We start from the raw sequence: 21,453 nt of genomic DNA on the forward strand, positions 1-21,453 counted from the left end.
TAGTTCAGGAAAAGAAAAAAAAACCTCCACGTATCTCATTCATCCTCAAATCCATATACTCCACCTTCCCATATATCCACATTCCGATCTCATTACTACCTACTATTGCTATAATTCTTGGCCAGGCCCCCTCCTTTCATACCTGGGTCATTGGAAAACATGCCATCGCTGCCATCCCTTGTTGTATAGTTGCTTCTCCAGAGAATACACTCCCTACAGCAGCCTGACTATCTCAGTGACTCAGAACACAGATCCTGTTTTCAAGTCCTATTGTTCCTCCATCTGAATTAGTGTACTGGAGTTGCCCTGTCTATCCATCATGTTTCTGAAAGTCTCTGTTTCCAGCATGGGCTCTTTTGAACCCAACACAGTGGCAGAGATAGGTCGCAATGGTCTGAACCCAATTCCAGGTCATTTCCCTGTAACTTCTCCAAATACTAGGTCATTTGTTTTCTTCATGTCATTTCCTACTACTCTGATCACTGAAGGTCAAAGTCTTCAGATATGTTTTAGCCCTGGGTATTTCAACTAGTGGTCCTGTCAGACCCTGGGGCATTTTTCTTTCAACAGCAACAAAACTGAACAAGCTTGTTCTGCTGATCTGTTTCTTCTCAGAAGCCTTGCTGCATAGATAACATGGAACTCTTGCCCTCAGTTTTGATAATCCTATCTGAAATGTGTTATTGAATGTCCTTGTTTTAAGTCTGTTTTCTTCCACTAGAATGTAAGTCCTGGAGTGCCGTCATCTTTTCTTCATAGTCCTGCTGTCTAGAGAGGACCTAGAATACAGCAGAGTGTCATACAATGCCAAGAAAACACACTAGATGGAGGACAGTGACTAGCTAATCAAGGGTTGCTTCCTTGGGTCACAGCAATGAAGAAAACAGCAGCGAGGTCATAGTGCAAGTCATTATCGCCAACATCGTGTTAACTATGCACCGGTTTGAAGCAGGCATTATTGGCATTGGACAGCAATCAAACTGAAGAGACAGGTATAACTATATGACAATTAATAGCAATAAAATGATCACAAGATAAATGCATATTAGAGAGAGAAAAAACTATAGCCATTCAGACTAGCATAGTCCATGTCTTTATAGAAAATATGAGCATGGAATTAGGTTTGAAAGGATGAAATGAAATAACTAAGTGGCATTACAAAGAAGGGAGAGAATCCTAGGCACATTTGACTGGAGCAAATTCTGAGAAACCATGTGTCCAGTCTACAGCAAGCCATGGATGAAAGAAAGACACTAAAACATGTTGCTTGACTCAGATTTCTCATTGTAGAAGGACATAAATTCTTGATTTAGATAAATAAGTGGGATGAGATGAAAAGATGTGGTTTAAGAACGAGACTTATCTCCTTAGACATAGAGAATGCATTATGACAAAATAGATGTGCCACAGCATTTAAAATGGCAAATGCCAAACTTAATCATCTATGTAAGTGTGTGTGTGTGTGCATGATACAAGTGGGCAGTATATTACAAGCCATTCATAATGAATGCTAGGAGGAAAGAGAACCATTAGCAGGAAAAGGAAGAGTCAAATTTTAGCAACAGAACCACTCAATTAGCTGTCAGAGTGAGGAAAAGACAAGTGAAATATGATTCTGGTGTGTGATTTGAATAAATTATGATACTATTTAACAAAATAATGGATATATGGATGGGAGATAACTAGGGGGATTGAGAATGACTTTAATGTGTTATATGATAAGAAGAATAGCTGAAAGAATATTACTAGTAGATTTAAATCATAGGGTCTTAAGCTGTGTCGCACATGGACATTAAACCTGAAAACAGTTCAGACTGCAAACTCTATTAACAATATCAGCCAGAGTCCCTGTCTTTAGGGCCACATGTGGAGAGTGGCTACTTTATTACACAATGAAGAGATGACGTTTCCGCTCATACCCTGGAGCAAGGGTTCTCATCTACATTTGGTGGTTACTTAGATACTTAGAAAATGATAAATTCATATTAAGTGCGCATGAAGAGTTATAGGAAAATTGTGAATGAAAGAACAAAGAACAGAAATAAACAGAGAAATAGGAATCCACAGGAGAGGGGTCAAAAGCAAGCAGAGAGTGGGACGGACAGAGGCCACCTGGTCCTGAAGAACATGCCAGGAAATTAGTAAGGAGGCTTACAAGTTCAAGTAGAAGAGAGCTAAGAAGGAGCCAGTGAACTTGGTGAGGTGAAGATTATTTGCCATTTCCTTGGGGTATTTTTCACGGTAAAGTGAGGCTTGAGTCAAACCTCAGTCGATTGGCACTTGGGAGACTGAGACAGTAAAAGTAACACATTCCAGACCAGCCAAGGCTACATTGTGATCTTCAGGCTAGCTGGGGCTATATACCAAAAACCTCCAAAGAGCAAAACCCTGCACAATAGAGTGGGGAAAAAATGTTCTTAGATGTCAAATTATTTGCAATTTGGAGAAAAGAAGCTGTCATGAAGGTAAGAAAGTTAAAAATACAGATACAGAGGATAGGTGAAATATAGAGGTGGTGAATGGAACTGGGTCATGGGTAAGGCTGGAGATTCTGCCTTGGGATGAAAGTTGAGCTGATCAGAGGTCTTGGGACAAAATGATCTCAACCTATTCTCAGACTTTGGACAGGTAAGAATCCTGGCTCACTGGCATGGAGCCAGGTGTGGAATGTGAGTGCATGGTCTTAGGCTACTTTTGGTAAGTAGAACTGGCACTCCTGGATAAACCAAATGCTGGTTTAAGGCATCTAATACCTCTGCCTCTTCAGCAAATCCTACCAGGGTGTGCCACCACAACTGGTTTCTATGACAGACTAGTGTGGTTACTAGGATTAAAGCCAGCTGCCAACGTTGCAGCTTTAATTCTAGCTATATTACTAAACAGATTAAAAACTCATGTGGCCAGAAAAAGAAAGAGGTATACAGTAAAGACAAATTCAGACCAAAAAGAAAAACCTCTAAATAGTTTACAGTATGTTTAAAAATATATGTATGCTTGGGAGAGAAAAGAAAAAGGATAGAGAAATTCCTTTTTAAAAAAAGAAATAGTCAGACATAGTGGCACATATTTTTAATCCCAGAATTTGGGAGGCAGAGGCAGGTGGGTCTCTGTGAGTTTAAGGCCAGCCTGGTCTACAGAGTGAGTTCCATATAATGTCAAAGATACACAAAGATACTGTCTCAAAAAACCAAAAATTAAAAAATAAAAGAAATAGAGTGGTAAAAAAGCCACGTAAAGATGGAAAATATACAAAGAATAAGGATACTATATGTTATTGTGTTGTCTTTGAATTATTTGACAGGTGAGGAAGGAGCAACAGTTGCTAAAAGACATTTGATTATAAATGCTCTGGATTAATCCAACATATATATTTTGAAAATCTTTGACTTCAAAATTTAAGTCAAAAGAGATGCTACTTTGGAGAGGAATTTTGCTTTTATTTCCACAGGAAATGAGAAGCTGTGGATTCATTCTTGGTTAAGAAAAATAAGGTTGGATCAAGGAAGACCCCCTGAAAAAATCTTTGATAGGAGTAGATGGCCCAGATAATCCAACATTACAGAGCACCTCTGTTGCAGTTTCCTCTGAGTTCTACATCCTGAACAGCTTCAAGACTGCTGGTTATGGTGATCAAGCCTCACAGAATACTCCTATCAGGACTTGACCATAATCCCAAATTTTCTTTGGGTCCCCATTAGATTGCCAGCACTCTCAATCAGCAGGAAGTAGCCTAGAAAACTAAAACCACATTTCTCAAAATTGGATTATGGATGTTTGTCTTTGTTTAGCATGTTGGTTGCAAGCTGTTATGGATAATGGTCATGAAAAAAGTTAAAGGAGATATGATACAGCATTTTTGTTAAAAAGAAAAAATAGGATATGCTGCAGGATAATGCTATTGTACACTATAAAGATTTGTCACTCATATTGGTTTAATAAAATGCTGATTGGCCAGTAGCTAAGCAGGAAATATAGGTGGAGCAATGAATAGGAGAATTCTGGGAAAAAGAAAGGCAGAAAATTTAAGTCACTACTTAGACACAGAAGCAAAATGAGAATACCTTACTGAGAAAAGGTACCAAACCACATGGCTAAACATAGGTAAGAATTATGGATTAATTTAAGTTGTAAGAGCTAGTTAGTAATAAGCCTGAGCAACAGGCCAACCAGTTTATAATTAATATAAGCTTCTGTGAGTTTATTTGAAACTGAATGGCAGTGGGACTGGGTGAGATAGAAACTTCTATCTACATTGAGAGTATGACTGAGGCTGAATGAGCTGGAAGTCAGAGGGAAGGAAGTTCATTATGGGAATGGTTTGAATTGCTGCTACAAAGTCTGACTGTTTATCAGGAAGCCATCAGCAGTCTAACATTGAACATGAATTTTGAGGCCATCTTAGTAACACCTAAAACCCATTAATTTCTACATCTTCTAACAATGTTTGACCACATTAATATTCCACAGCTTCTAGTCTCAAGAATTCAGAAAATGCTGACCAGAGCAATAGATTTTTCCCATAACCCCCCACAAAAAAAAGAATTTAAAAAAATGTGTAGCAAAAATACTCAATTAGAGATACTGAGAGCATGTGGATTGTGGCCATAAAGAGAGCCACCAGATGCAACAGCTGCTTGATTACAAATGATGAGCATAACTCGGTCTTCTCAGTGTGTGGAAAAGTTAAATAAGGAAGCTGAATCACAAAATTGCCCATGAAAATTAGTTAGGCAGGAAGTGCTGACCTCCTTACCCTAAATGCTAAGCCCATTCTGGAAATCCACATCATTATCTCCTTTGCTGCCTGAAGTTTGCTTTCCACCCTTGCCATTCAACTGACACTGCAGTCCCAAAGGTCACCAGTGACTTCCTAATGGTCACAGTCGGCACACTTTCCTTGTTTCTTTTTTCTGTCTCAATTTCTTTGAAACTAAACACCATGAAGTGGCTTCAGTTTTTGGAGATGTCTAAACTCATTTCTATTAGGCTATTATTAGATTCTAGTTTTTGGTAATTCTGCTTTTCAACTTTTCATGTAATGAGGATCTTCTCTAAAGAAAGGGCTAACCCCCCATCTTCAAGTGGACCCAAAGCAAGGGGCGGGATGGAGGCAGGCAGTAGAAAGCAGCTTGGTACTGACATCACTGAGAAGAAACAGCTATATAGATCCTGGACAAACAATGTTACAGCTGGTCTCCTAACCCAAAGGGTTATTTGTGAAGTCAATCAGGTCTTGCAGAATAGCCTGTTCCATAACTATTTAGGCCTATCATTGTATAATAAAAGAAGTCCCATTCTTATATAAATAAGTAATTACGGCTCTAACACATAAAATTTTTAGTTATAAAAATGACAGCACTCCTCCTATATCCCAACTGTCCCATTCCCCCAAGCTCTCCCCATCCTCCCCTTCTCACTTCTCTCTCCCCATCTCCCCTTACCCCCATCTCACCCCCACCCCCAAGCTGGAGGAATGGATATGGGAGCAAGGAAATATATATCTTAATTAGGGGAGCTATTTGAGGGTCGGCAAGAGACTGGACTCTAGAGGGGTTCTCAGGTGTCCAAGGAGATGTCCCCAGCTTGTTCTTTGAGCAGCTGAGGAGAGGGCACCTGAACTGGCCCTATACTATAGCCACTCTGATGAATATCTTGCATATCACCATAGAACCTTCATTTGGCGATGGACTGAGATAGAGACAGAGACCCACACTGGAGCACTGGACTGAGCTCCCAAGGTCCAAATGAGGAGCAGAAGGACAGAGAACATGAGCAAGGAAGTCAGGACCGCGAGGGGTGTGCCCACCCACTGTGACGGTGGAGCTGATCTAATGGGAACTCACCAAGGCCAGCTGGACTGGGACTGATGGAGCATGTGATCAAACCATACTCTCTGAACGTGGCTGACAATGAGTGCTGACTGAGAAGCCAAGGACAATGGCACTGGATTTTGATTCTATTCCATGTACTGGCTTTGTGGGAACCTAGTCTGTTTGGATCCTCACCTTCCTAGACCTGGATGGAGGGGGGAAGTCCTTGGACTTACCACAGGGCAGGGAACCCTGACTGCTCTTTGGACTGGAGAGGGAGGGGGACGAGGAGAGGAAGGGAAATGGGAGGAGGGGAGGAGGTGAAAATTTGTAATAATAAAATAAAATAAAAAATGACAGCAGTCTGTGCACTTAATTTTATTATCTCCTGAATCTAATAGGAGCTAAATAAGAAAGAACAATTAAACTTAGAGAAAAATTCTGCAGGCAGGTGCCACAAATATGTCTTGACCAGAGCAGTGAACAGTGCATAAAACTGGGGAGACTTTCTGATTAAGCCAAATGGCCAAAGTTGGAACTCCTTTTAAAGGTGAAAAGAGATTCCTAGCTGGTTAAATATAGCTCTGTAGAATTGCAGCTCTTCCAACACCTGTAGCTCCAGATAATAGAGAGCCTGCGTCTCAGTGCAAAGGCCAGAGCTTTGCCATATAATGGAGTCATTATAGAAGGCTCCATTGCCCATGTGTCACCCCTGTGACTGTGTAGTCGTCAATCCATTTTTCTAAGTGAATGATGGCTGGGTCTGGATTACTTCACTCAGAGTGATTTTTTTCTAATTCCATCCGTTTGCCCGAAAATGTCATGAGGTCATCATTTTTTATAGCTGAGTAGTACTCCCTTGTGTAAATGTACCATATTTTCCTTATCCATTCTGGGGTTGAGGGGCATCTAGGTTGTTTCCAGGTTCTGACTACTATGAATAATGCTGCTATGAATATAGTTGAGCAAGTGTTGTTGTGGTATGATTGACTATTGTTTGGGTATATGCCCAAGAGTAGCATAGCTGTGACTTGAGGTAGATTGAGTCCCATGTTTCTGAGAAACGGCCATACTGATTTCCAAAGTGGCTGTCCAAGTTTGCACTCTCACCAGCACTGGAGGAGTGTTCCCCTTACTCCACATCCTCTCCAGCATAAGCTGTCATCATTTGACCTTAGCCATTCTGACAGGTGTAAGACAGTATCTCAGAATCATTTTGATTTGCATTTCCCTGATGACTAAGAATGTTGAACAAGTCTTAACATGGTATATACCCACTCATAAGTGGATATTAGGAGTAAAGTACAGAATAACCAACCTATAATCCGTAGCCCCAAAGAGGCTAGAAAACAAAGAGGGCCCAAAGAAGGATGCATGGATTTCCCTGGGAAAGGGAAATAGAAGAGATTTCCTCTTTGTAACATAATGTTCTCTGTGAAGTATTGTTTCATCTCTGCCTGATATGATTCCTTTCACTAACTCAATTCTATAATTTATTCAACTCCAATTTTACATGTTCTAATTAATTATAAGGATTTTAAATGGAGATTTTAAATTACTCTTGATATTCTAGTGCCTAGATTATATGAGGCAATTTATTGTGTTATAATTATAAGAAAATTAAAAATATAATTTAAAATGAAAAAAAAAGAAGAGATTTCCTGGATAAACTGGGGGCAGGGGTGAGGGAATGAGGAATGGGAACTTGAGGGAGGCAGTTGGTCAGGCTGGGCACAGGAGGCGGGTTGGGGGTGGGACTGAAGGGGAGAGTAATGAGAGACATCTTGATGGGAGGCACTTTGGGGTTAAGGACCAAGGAAACTCCCAGGAATCTACAAGGATAATCCCAGATAAGACTTCTAGCAATAGTGGAGAGGGTGCCTGAACTGGCTGTCTATTGTAATCAGATTGGTGACTACCCTAATTTTCATCAGCGAGCCTTTACCCAGTATCCGATGGAAGCAGATGAAGGCATCCACAGACAAGCACTGGGCCAAGTCTTGGGAATCCTCCTGAAGAAAGGGAAGGGGGCGTTGTATAAGTCAGGGGGGTCAAGGTCATGACATGGACCCCACAGAGACAGCTGACCTGACTCCTAGGAGCACATGAACTCCAAACCAACTGTTAGGGAACCTGCATGGGACCCACTGAGGCCCTCTGCATGTGTGTGACAGTTGGGTAGCTTGGTCTGTTTGTAAGATTCCTAGCAGTAAAATGCTAGGGACCTATCCCTAGCATTTGACTGGCTTTTGGGAACCTGTTCCCCATGCTGGACTATCTTGCCCCATCTTTATGCAGGGGGAGGAGCTGGACCTTACTTATGTGCCATGCGTGATGTGCCGTGCTTTGTTGATGCCCATGGGAGGCCTGTCTTTTTTTTGAATGGGGATGGAGGAGGAGTGGGTGGGGAGTGGGGTAGATAAGAGTGGGGGGGGTGAGAATGGGAGGAGAGGAGGGAGAGGAAACTGTGGTCAGTATGTAAAATAAGCTTTAAAAATGTCAATTAAAAAATTAAAATAAAAATTTACTTGCAAATTCTATAGCCACCATCTAGGCTTTCAAGAATTAAGGACTTGTTTTATATGAAGATGAATTTGTAAGTTTGGGCTGGTTTTTTTAGGCAACCTGTTTGTTATCTTAACTCAGAGATTTCTCTCCTCCACCTGATATCACAGGATCCCTAACTGTTTTGAACAGAGATACATTTCTACAGGGAATGTAACCGTGAATCCATGCAGATATTCCTTCCTGTGCACTGGGAGCGCCTGGAGTCCTGGCTCAGGCTCTGCAGGAAGTCAGCTGATGCAAGTTCAGATCAGCCACTTACCTCCTGGCTTACTCGAGCATTTCCCTTAACCTTTCCATACCTCCATCCCTTCATCTGGTAAATGGATATAAATAGCAGCAAGCTTATTAGGAAAAGGCAATGAGATCAGTTGTGAAAACTTCTTAGAAATATAGCTCTTGCACAGTGAATATCTGCGCATTAACTATTGCATAGAGTCAAATTAGCTTCCGCATTCTGATTTTGTCCATTGTTGCAAAAAGAGTGGGAAAAATTAAGAGAAAATCCTATGGGGACTGAGAATGTGTTAAAAATTAAAAGCTATTCATAATATTGTGAGCCAGGAACATTAAGAAAAACACATATTTTGATGTTTTCTTCCAGAATTTCTCAGTGCATATGCATATGTCTGTGCATACCTGTTGGACCAACCTTAATTGAGAAATTCGTTTTAAACTTCTGCTTGTGTTATTCTTTCTCAGAGGGCATCCTACAGAATTTATCATAATGTCATATCCCTCCTTCTGAGGTTCAGGGGTCATTGTGGAAGAGGGGGAAGAGAGGGTGTAAAAACCAGAGGTGGGTGGTGACTCTAAGAAAACATTGGCCTATGGGAATGGCCTGGAAGCTAAGCATATGAACTCACAGTTGTTGTGACAAGAATGTACATAACGTGTGAAAGCCCAGGCCAGCCCATATCCCAACAAGAAGAGGGGAGTTGGACACACAATCCCATCCCTAGTCATGGAGAGTGGGGCTAGATCTGGGAAGAGCTGAGGGCTGAATGTTATCAAAACATGTTATCTGAAACTCTTAAATAATTTTAAAATTAAGTGTAATGTATTTCTACCATTCCATTAAAATCCAGTTTTGAAAGAGATTCTAATTATAATTCCATGAATATCTTAATCATAAGTCATGATTTATTTCAAACAAACAGTAAGCAATTTTAAAACCCACTACTTTTGTTTTCCTTTAAGTTGTGAAATCTTCACCATCCCAATTATTTTTTAGCCTTGTGGTCAATACTGAGACAGTAAAGGAAAAATTGCCTTTATGTGTCATTTTCTCCCTCACTGTTTCCCTCACCGTTTGAAGTTGCAGCCTGCTCCCTTCCTCTGACAGACATTATGCAAGCAACATTAAGCTTCAATTCCAGAGCCACGCATGGAATGAGATCTAGCAAGAAAAATGTCACATCTTTGCGGCATGTCTTTGCTATCCACAGAGCAATGAAAAATCCGTGGCGAGTGACTTCATTACAAACATTTGGTTAGCTCAAACAGTCCTTGTCACAGCTTCAAGGCAACATGGACCTTCAGTTTCAAACTTGTTGATGCTGTAAACAACATGACCTGGTCTCTGATGGTTAATTTCCTTGTCGATTTGACTGGAATTTAGAATTACCTAGTACCTAGAAACACCTCTGGGCATATCTGTGAGGCTTCTTCCAGAGAAGGCTAATTAATGAGAGAGACGCTAGGATCCCTAGACCGAAGAGAAAGGGGGAACAGGCCTACTTCCTGCCTAGAGACACAATAAGACCTGCCACCTGTCTTCCCACCATGACAGTTTTCCTCTTAAACCATGAGCCCAAAGAAATACCTTTCTGTTGTTTCTGTTAAGTATTTTGTCATGGCAGTGAGACAAGTAACTAACACAGAAGAAACTCTGCCTTTCACTTGCTCCCCCTTTCCACATACTCTTCTGAAGGTCTTGAAAGAGGTAAATCAATTTAATTTGCAAATTTGTTCATGCCAATCTATTTTAACAAACATTCTTGAGGACCTTCTACGTGCAAGGCACTCACTAAGTGCTCCAGAGAAGAAGAAGAAAACATCAAAGGTAAATGAGAAGGTTTCTCTGCCTTCAATTTGAAGGGTTTAAAATCTTGTGGAAACCAATAAGGCATACCAACAAATAACTCCAAAGTGGCACAAAATGAAATGAAGCTTAATAAATGGACATACATCGTGCCGAGTGACCGAAAAGGAAAAAAAGAAAAAAAATTCACGAAAGAGAAGTAACATTAGAGCTAAGCCTAGAAGGGTTTTAATAAGGTGTAATGAAAGGAGAAGGAAGTAAAACCATTATTAAGTTCCTGCTAGGCATTTCAACTCTGAATCCGGGAAAACGTCAAAGACGTTTGTGTAGGATATTGTATTTAATCCTGAAATAACACACTTTGACTAGGGACCTTTACTGTTTGACTGATGGAGAACAAAAGTCATCCCGTTAAGGTCCAGGCCTATAAACAACAGTGCCGGGGTTGACCTAAGACTGTGTGGTTGCAGGTTGACCTCAAGATTTTCTAGAGCAAGCAAACAACACGAGAAAGAACATGAAAGTACGAGATATGTGGAGGGCTCAGGAAATTGCTTTTGTTGTTTGGTAATTGGCCAGCAAATCTTGTGCACGAGTGAAAAACAACAACGAAGGAACTTTTGGTAGCAGCAGCACCACTTAGCCTAAAAAGGAGAAAGATGGGTCTCTTCAGGTAACAAATGAACCTCCAAATCTAAAGTGCACAGTAAAAAAAAAAATAAATAAAAAAATAAAGTGCACAGTATATGTGGCCTTACTTCATCATCCTGTAGTGTATTTAAATGTTGCTCATAAGCACATAATATGTTTCAAAGCTCTTGGTTATTTCTCATCTTTATATGATTTCCTTCCTCCAAGATGAGCCTGATGAGACCCACGGGCTTTTCTACAGCACCGGTAATTTGTTGTTGGTTTATATCATCAGCTACATGTCCAAGATTTGTTTCTTGCTCACAAAAAACTGCTGTAGATCCTGTGGCTCTGTAGGAGAGTCCTCTGCTAAGCAAGAGCCAGGTGCAGCTACTAGCCTTGTGTGGCTGTATTATCTACCCAGCATTTAAGTCACCTATAGAAGTCATTGTAGCCACAGGAAAGAGAACATAGACAATCCAGGCTCTCCTTGCCCTTCTGAGCTTTGGTTCTTGAGTTGAATATTCCATGTTTGACTCCTGGGTCCCAGTCATATCTGGGACTATGTATTGCTCACCTTGCTATAACACTGCCTTCCTATGTGCCCAGGAGGGGGAAAATAAGGAAACCATGCAATGCATGATTTTTAGCATATAATAGACATATATAAGACATAACAAACATAATTTTTGTATTATATGTTATATAGATGGCTCTGTCACAAATGGATAGTGCATTGGATTTATGACGTGCTACATAATTGTATAATTATATTTACACATGTTGACATAGCATATAATTATGCATTAATATATACATATATCTTATGCCTATTATATAAGATATACAGTATGTACCATAATAGAAGCTATATAGTCAACATAGTTAAGTTAATGAGTAAGTAAATGAGAAGCAGAGGGAAGCTGAAAGGGTTTATTTCCTAAAGTTCTATTCCTTCTATAACTCTTCAAAAGTATTCTTTATAATTTCAGTGAATATCCCCTGTAGAAATAATAGTAGCTGGCAGTAATTCTTACATAGTTATTGACTGGAAAAGGCAGTGTCTGTCCAAGGACAAAATAAAACCCAGAAAATTGATTACCAAGGACATGGAGGGTGTTAATTTAAAGATTGTGCATGAAATACATTTTCAGTTTCATGATCTCCTTTCCACTTTTACTCAGTAGAGAGAAGAGAGCAGATGTTTTGAGAGAACTGATATATTAGCCAAGGTTCTTTGAAGAAACAGAGTTCATAGAATACCTCAAAAGAAGATTTGTCAGGATGGCTTACAGATTGTGGTCCAGAGAGTTCAACAATGGCTGCTTCACACTGGAGAGACCAACAGCTCGCCAGGAATCCTCCAGATCTTTGGTACCACATAGGGACTGCTGAGCTGAGTGAGGAGTCTCGTGACAGGTGACCAGGGAACTCTTTGGAAACAGTCCATTGAGGCTAGGCTATGGCATGGATGTCACTACCTGGCTTTAGAGTCCACAGGTTTTAAGCCTAAAGAGACCAGGAGCCTCATGGTATCTATAGCATTTTTTTTTTCATCAAGGCTCAGCCCTAAAATTTCTCTTTATAGAATCTGGGAGAAAGAGGAACTTCATCTCCCAGTCAGTAGTGGAGGAAAACAGTAACAAAAAAGGCCGCTGAAGTCTCCAGACAGCAAATCTGGCAGTGTGTGTGTGTGTGTGGGGGGGGGGGGGGGTAGGGTAGGGAAGAAGCATGAGAACACTAGCTAGGAACTAATTTAACACAAACACTGGACAGCAGTATATCCTTGGCAGGAAACACCAGGGAATTACCATAGATGACCAAAAGTGAGCAGAGACAGAAAGCCAAATGCAACAGGCAAGCCAGGTGTTCTGCTCTTTCTGTTGCAGAGGCTGTCCCTCACCATGACGAGCCAAAGATGACAGATCTAGCCGACAGTGCGCGTTATATTTCACAGAACAAAGCTTGGCAGGCCTTTTAGTAGTGATGACTGATGACTGGGCTGAGCAAGGCCCACAGGCCCCCACTGGCCAGCTCATGGCATCAACAATACAAACAGGGAAGAGAAGAAGAAAAGGAGGAGAGGCAAGAGGGGCTGGGAGTGGTGGGAGAGGCACTAGCAGAACATTCTTATAAACTCTTTCCAAGCACACAAGTCCATGTCCTGGCCTAGTGGAACCACATGTTACCATACAAACACACCATGATGTTCACACTTAAAAGTTTATGTGAGTAGGCTAAGCCTGGCAAAGTACTTCTTTAAAAACAAGATTGGTGAGAAGGCACTAAGGAGCAAATATTAGCTCTCTCACTTACATAGATGCTGGTTTAGCTGGACAATGTGCTCACTGCTCAAGGGCACTGTCATAAGTCAGGCTGTGTAGACCAGAGCCTGAGACAGAGGATCTGATGCAAACAATCTACTGAGCCTCAGGGGAAACCCATCAATGAGGGAGGGAAGTGCAGAAGATGAGGATGAAGAGCCAATATTGTTGGCTAATAACCCCAGGGAAAGTCTGGTTTTGGTGATGGTGGCTGGGACTCTGGAGCACAATATACCGTAGACTGTATCTTCCTGAAGACAAATTCCATGTCAGTTACACATTGTCTATAAGCTGTCCTTAAGGTGAGGGCTTAACCTCCCAAGCCAGGTGGCACCCACCCCTGGAGAGCAATCTTTCAGAGAAAAGGCAGTCGTAAGCTTTAACTGCTCTGGTAGTTACAAACTTGGTGAAGATGAAGGCCCCCGCTACTCCACCAAACTCTGGGTGTTGCTGCCCAGGCAGTTTGTAGAAATATGGTCAAACTTCACTCGAAGTATGCGAGGTTCTCCTGGATGATCCAGCAGGTCTGGTGACATTGGGCACAAGGCATTGAGAACAGGCCTGAGGCCTTTTTAAGGGCAAGTCCTGCCCATATTCAGAGTCGCCTGACGGCCTGTCCTGTGTGGACTTTGACTTTCTTCAGACAGCAGCGTTATTAATTAAGTCACCTCACTGTAGTAAGACCTTTCTATCTTGTATCTGTTTCTTGATGGGTGATAGAAACGAACCCTGATACAGATAGCATTTGAAGCTGCTTAATTGTGTTGTCCAGCATAGGAACTCTCCTCCAGGAACTAGTAAGCCAGGCAGATGGAGGGATGACAAAAGTTGCCCTGGCCCAGTTTGTATCTGCTAAGTCATGGGCAACCAAGAGGAAGGAGCGAATTTACTGTTGAGCCATGTGCTCCTGTGATGAAGAGAGGGGCTGTTTTGTTCTTGCTTTTGACTAGTATGCCTAAAGGCAGCCAACAAACAGAAGGAATCTTTCTGTTGAAATCTAGCACCATGATTGCTCATTTGTCAGCAACTTATATTATATGCTTCCAGAAAAAACTCAGTGACTTCTCAGTTCCTTTAAACCTTCGGCTAAACATGAATGCCATTGAAGTTCTTGACGTTTCCTTGCATTCTGTAGTTGTATTTAAACAGACAACATGACAAATGGTGCAAAGAATGATGGCTGTCTTGGCTTGAGACCTAGTTATAGCTAATCTCTGTTGTTAACCTGATTGGTTTAGAATCACCAGGAGCCACACCTGTGGGTGGATGTCTGTGAGGGAGTCTCCTGAGTCAACTGAGGATGGAAGACCCATTTTTAAGTGTAGATGACACCCCCATAGACTGGGATCTTAGACAGAACGAGAGGGACACAAATGCCAACGTGCTAAGCACCGACGTTCACCTTGCTGTTTCTTGCCCACAGAGGCAGTGTTATCTGCCTTCCATAGCTTCACCAGTGCAATGGACTGTGATCAACTGGAGGGCCAAGGGGTCTTCCCTTCTTCAGTCACTTTTATCAGGTAGCACATCCCAGTGGAGGAGAGCATCTTATACACAGTCTGGAAAATGTGGAGATGAACGACTCAGTGCGTCATCTGAACACACTGGGAAAAGAGCAGAATTCCTAGTGGTATCAGTGTTGAAGCAGAAAATATAAGGGTTTCGCATGATATTGGACACAGTATAAAACAATCACAATGGATAGTATATATTTCTACTGTCTGAACTGTAGGCATTATCCAAAAACTCGAGTTCAGACTATGAGAACCACAGGGGAGATGGGGAACAGGAGAGAAACAGGCTGGAGAAATGGCTCAGCAGTTAAGAGGGGGTCCCACTCTTAAGTTGGGCTCCCAGCACCCATGTGGGACACCGGGGAACCACCTATAACTCCACTTCCAGGGGATCCGACACCCTCTTCTGGTGTCATTGGGTGCTCACGTACATGACATATGCTCACACAAACGTGCACAGATATGCGTAAGAGATAAAGGCAGGAAAGGTCTTCCTATTCATGTAAAGACAGCTAAAATAGAAATTACATCATCATCTTTGACTGGCAACAGAAGTACATTAAAAGATGGAATTTTGGAGAAAGGGAAAATCGTATTTCCAGTGTCTGGAGGTTGGAATAAAACAGGATATTATGGGAATAAAAAGCTTCAAAGCCAGAATAGATTGAAAAACACATTCTACAAAACCCAAACTTTCAAATGCTTATAATTTTCTTTATGTACATGTGTGTGTGAGGGAGAGAGAGATGGGGAGAGAGAGAGAGAAAGAGTGTGTGTGTGTGTGTTTGTGTGTGTGTGTGTGTGTGAGAGAGAGAGAGAGAGAGAGAGAGAGAGAGGGAGGGAGAGGGAGAGGGAGAGGGAGAGAGAGAGAGAGAAAGGGGGGTGTTGGTGTTGTGCGTGTGTGTCAAGAGGAATATGTATGTGAAGGCCAGAGGTCAACCTCAGGTCATTCACCTGCTTTTAAGATGAGATTTCTCCCTGGAAACCGAGGCTCACTGATCCAGCGAGGATGTCAGGCAAGTGAGATTCAGGGAGGCTCCTCTCTCTGCCTGTCCAGTGCTCAGATTGCAAGCCCGTGTTGTCACACCCATGGTTCCTGGTGCTCAGATTGCAAGTGTGTGCCACCACACCCATTCTCCATGGGCACAGAGGACAACACTCAGGTCTTTATGATTACATTTACTTCATGAAATTACATTTTACTTTACTTTATATTGAATTTATAATTTATATTTAAATTTATAATTCCTTTACTGACTGATCTATATCCCCAGTCCTCAAAAGCTTATTTTTTTAATCAAGCCAAAAGTTTTATACTATGAACATATGTGCATGTGTATTTATACAGTGATATATAATTATACAGCTACTTATGTAATGTGAGTGCTACATCAGCAGAAATAACTTGAGAGTGGTGTGTCTAAATTTGCATTTCCTATGTAGAATTAATGCACTGTAATTATATTGTTATTAGGCTTTTAAAAATGACTTCATTCATTTTTAAGATTATTATATAATTGCATCCTCTCCCCCTTCCCTTTCCTCCCTCTAAGCTCTCCCACATTCTCTTGACCTCTTTCAATGTCACGGTCTCTTTTTTCACCAGTTATTGTTACAAACATATATGTATATGTGTATACATATGTGTATTCCTAAATATATAAACACAACCTGCTCAGCTCACATGAATATGTTTTAGGGCTGGCTATTTGGCACCAGATAGCCAATTGGTATGCTCATCTCTTGGGAAGACTACCTCTCTTCTCCCAGCATTCCTTAGTTGCCTGTGATTCTTTGAGCCAGCTGAGGCTTCATGAGCCTTCCTCTGCCCACTTTGGCATGCCTATTGGTGTCTGTCCTTGCTTGGCTCGTGTTTTGGCAGTCATGTCGGTGAGACTTTATAGGTGTGTCTTATGACATGACCAGGAGACACAGTCTCACAGCAAACCCCCTGATCCTCCAGCTCTTATACTCCTCCTGCCCACCTCTTCTGCAATGTTCCATGGACCTTAGGTGCGGGAGTTGGGTTATAGACTTATCCATTGGTACAGATCTCTTCAGCTCTGCATGTTGATTGCTTGTGGTTTGCTGAAATGTTTTTTGTTGCAAAAACAGGATTCTTAACAAGGGGCAAGGATCACATTTTTCTGTGGCTACAAGGACACATATTTAAAATGCAGTTAGGGATTATGCTGCTTTGGTAAAGTGGCAGTTAGGAAACCACAAGGAAATTGAAAGTTCAATTTCCTGTTTTCCATTTGTTGAGGATGTGTGTGTAATGTGTGTGTGTGTAATGTGTGTGTATCATCCTCGAGTAGGAGGAGAGGTGATGCCCTTGCCCAGAGTACTTAGTTCAGTCCCAGCAATGACTTATCCAGAAAACCAACCTCATTGGCTGTATGACTGTTACCCCTTTTGCTTAGGCACTTGCTTATACAACCCCTTCACTTGCCAAAAGTGAGCACTTTGGCAGAACAGTCAGTAGCATATTCGATGTACCCACTATGTTCTGTGAGTGATTACTAAACAGAGTGAGGACAATTCCTGCTCTCAGTTCAAAAGAGAAATGGCATCTTGGCACACATAGTGGCATGCCATCTCCAGGGGACAACAGCTAGCTCGTCCTATAATTGTGTCTACTTTCATATCACTCATTCATTCTCCTACAGCAGCCTCCTTAGATTCATTTCACTTGTGCAGTCTGGGAAGTTAAATGCCCAGGATATACTTCACCCCTTCCAGAGACAGGGCATCTCCGCATACCCATTGACAAGTTTAGCTATCATTGAAAATTCTTCAATAAAGCAATAATCTGGGCAACCCAGAAATACAGTGAAATAACACCAAAACCCCCTGAAAACATCAGGCACGTACGTTAGAGTAGAACCGAATTCTCTCTGGCTATTCCTATATCCTTTGTGGTTCGGAAACATGGACCATGCCACAACATTTCCATTATCACCCTAGCACTGCCTAAAATTTCCCTTTGGAGTGTATGTGTGTGTATTTACTGGTGGAGAAATTAGTATTGATGAGATTCTGTTTGCAAGTGCCCTTAAGGTAAAACTGTGTGGCAGAGATAAGATCATCAGAAGGGCAGCTAGGACCACCAGATAAGAAAGTGGGTATGTAGCTGGACAATGGCCACAACATGTATGAAAATATAACTCCGCTTCCCTTCTGGTACAGCACATAGACCTAATCCTGTTGTTGGCACAGGTGAGCCAGCCCTGAAGGCATAAAGAGCAGAAGAGATGACCCCACCCCACCTCATATGCCTCCTACAGCAATCAGGAGAGAGGGCTTTGCACCTTGCCTGGGCAATATGAGGGAGGGGAACCTGGCTCTGAGGGCCCAGGAGCAGGAGAATTAGCCCCACTCCTTGCTGTAGGCTGCACTGGGTGAGACAACTGAGGCAGTTCTGGAGAGCTCATCTGTGTAGTGACCGTGAAGGAAACTAGTGAGCTGACCAACCCAGCCCAGAACCAGGGCTGTGAGTTGGCCCACCCCTACATCCAGTGAATCTATGAACTATTGGAGCATGTGAAGGGAACGAACCCACAGATTCAAAACAGTAGGATCTCTATGACAGGACAACAGGATATCCAAGAGGAGCCCCAGTGATAGCTCCTTATCAGCAGTGTAGCAGAAACCAAAGGCCTCAAGTCACACCAATGGCTTGTAGATATGAAAACTTAAAAGTAAAAATGAATGGACTAAAGGGTAAACTGTGTGTCTCAATGAACCACACTACAGCTTCTGCGACAAGAGTCTTCTTTTGGTTGTTGTTTTGATTTTGTTTTGTTTCTTGGTTTTGTTTTGTTTTTCTTTCAAATTTGCTTTTGTTTTGTAAGGGAGGTTGCAAGGGCAGAGGGCAGATGCGAGGGGACAGGGAAATGAGTGGGATCAGAATGCATGATGTGAAATCGGCAAAGAATCAATAAAAGGAAAAAGGAAATAGACACATAAAATATAAAATATACATTTAATATAAAACAAACTTTATATATTTCTATAAAATGTGCATATTAAATACATAGATAGTACCATACTAAAGAAAGAAAATATAACTCTGGACCACAATCTACAGCAATCTGCCTAGAAAATCAACCTATTATCCAATATAAGCAGCTTAAGATGAAAGCCTGTAATAAATGTAATTGTAAAAAGTCAGACTGCTTTCCAAAGTGGTTGCACAAGATTGCATTCCCACCAGCAATGGATGAGGGTACCCCTTCCTCCACAGCCTCTCCAGCAAAGGCTATCATTGGAGTTTTTTTATTTTAGCCATTCTGACAGGTGTAAGATGATATCTCAAAGTTGTTTTGATTTTCGTTTCCCTGATCGCTAAGGAGGTTGAGCATGACCTTAAGTGTCTTTTGGCCATTTGAACTTCCTCTGCTGAGAATTCTCTGTTCAGTTCAGTGCCCCATTTTTTAATTGGGTTAATTAGCATTTTAAAGTCTAGTTTCCTGAGTTCTCTATATATTTTGGAGATCAGACCTTTGTCTGTTGCGGGGTTGGTGAAGATCTTCTCCCAGTCAGTAGGTTGCCTTTTTGTCTTGGTGACAATGTCCTTTGCTTTAAGGAAGCTTCTCAGTTTTAGTAGGTCCCATTTATTCAATGTTGCCCTTAATGTCTGTGCTGTTGGGGTTACACATAGGAAGCGATCTCCTGTGCCCAAAGCACGGAAGCACAGTTCTTAGTTAAGGGAGCCACCTTAGAGTTGGCAAGAGACTTGAACCTAGAGTGGCTCCCAGATGCCCAAGCTGAGGTCCCCAGTTAGTTCCTTGGGCAGCTGAGGATAGGGAACCTGAAATGACCCTATCCTATAGCAATACTGACGAATATCTTGCATATCATCATAGAACCTTCATCTGGTGATGGATGGAGATAGAGACAGAGACCCACACTGGAGCACTGGACTGAGCTCCCAAGGTCCCAATGAGGAGCAGAAGGAGGGAGAACATGAGCAAAGAAGTCGGGACCACGAGGGGTGCACCCACCCACTGAGACAGTGGAGCTGATCTATTGGGAGCTCACCAAGGCCAGCTGGACTGTGACTGAAAAAGCATGGGATAAAACTGGACTCTCTGAGCATGGCGAACAATGAGGGCTGATGAGAAGCCAAGGACAATGGCACGGGGTTTTGAACCTACGTAATGTGCTGGCTTTGTGGGAGCCTAGCCAGTTTGGATGTTCACCTTCCTAGGAATGGACAGAGAGGGGAGGACCTAGGACTTACCACAGGGCAGGGAACCCTGACTGCTCTTTGGACTGGAGAGGGAGGGGTGAAGGGTGGGAGGAGGGGGAGAAGGGTGGGAGGAGGGGGAGGGAAATAGGAGGCTGGGAGGAGGTGGAAATTGTTTTTTTTTCTCCTTTTCTCAATAAAAAAAATGGAAAAAAAAAAGTCAGACTGCTATCTTTAGCAACGGCCTAGGAAGCCAAATAGTAACTTCTACAATGACCAGACATAGCATCTAGGGCCTGATTAATAACTGGCTGTTTCCCTAATTAGTTTCCCTACTTCTTACTTAGGTAAACCTAGATTTCTTTAAGCTGAGCATTGCTGGGCATAGTGACTCATGTCTATATCCTAACACGTAGGAGGCTAAGAAAAGAAGACTGACGTGAGTTCAAGAACAGCCTGTGCTACATACTGGGTTCCAAGCCAGCATTGGTTACAGTTTAGAGACAAACAACAAACAAATCGTCTAACCATATCTTTTAATAAATCCCACAGGACTTGTTATTTCTAGTTACCTAACCTATTGCTTCTCCATGGCAACTCTTCTCTGTCACTGCACATCTGAAATATCCCTTTCTTTCTATCACAACATCTTAGGACAGTCTACCTGCCTTGGAGTCTCTACTAAAAGTACAAGTGACAGTGACTGGCTCCCTTGCTTTGAGGAACAGGGAGTACATGGCCTGCGAGTGTTCTCACTTGGTTGCTGTTTACTCCCACAGGGATGCTGCACAAGTTTGTACAGAATAAGTAATGGAGAGTATCCAAACCACAGTCTACAGTAAAGTAGAGTTGAACAGCGTACACGATGCATGAACATGGCAACTCTAAGCTGGTTCATTCCTGTTTTAATGGAAGCAGAGTGGTGGAGTAAGCAGAGGACCGGAGTGGATACAGCGAGTTACTTTTCTTATAGGCAAATGTCTGGCCATACCTTTCACATAGAGATGAGAGAGGTATGCCACTTTGTACCAAAGGATGCCTGCTTGGCCTATCAGCTACAAAACACTAAATGCTTGCTTGTGTCAAAATTTCTAGTTGTCAGTGGTGTGGTGTTAAGAGGCAGGGCCTTTAGGATGTCATTAGGTCATGAGAGTAGAATCCTACTGGATAGATTAGTCACAGAAAGACTTGCTTTCTCTATTTCTGTGGTTCATTCTGTGAAAGACACAGCAAGGAGGTACCTATCTGCCTGCATAAAGTGGGTTGTCATCCAATATCAGGCTTTGGGGCACTTTATTCTTAGATTTCTAAGCCTCTAAACCTATGATAAAGAGTTGTTGTCCAGTAAATCAGTCTATGAGACACCCATCCCTCT

Source organism: Microtus oregoni, unplaced genomic scaffold, assembly GCF_018167655.1.
Source record: "Microtus oregoni isolate MIOR12 unplaced genomic scaffold, Mior012 000055F_ref0000237, whole genome shotgun sequence".
NCBI classification, from domain to species: Eukaryota; Metazoa; Chordata; class Mammalia; order Rodentia; family Cricetidae; genus Microtus; species Microtus oregoni.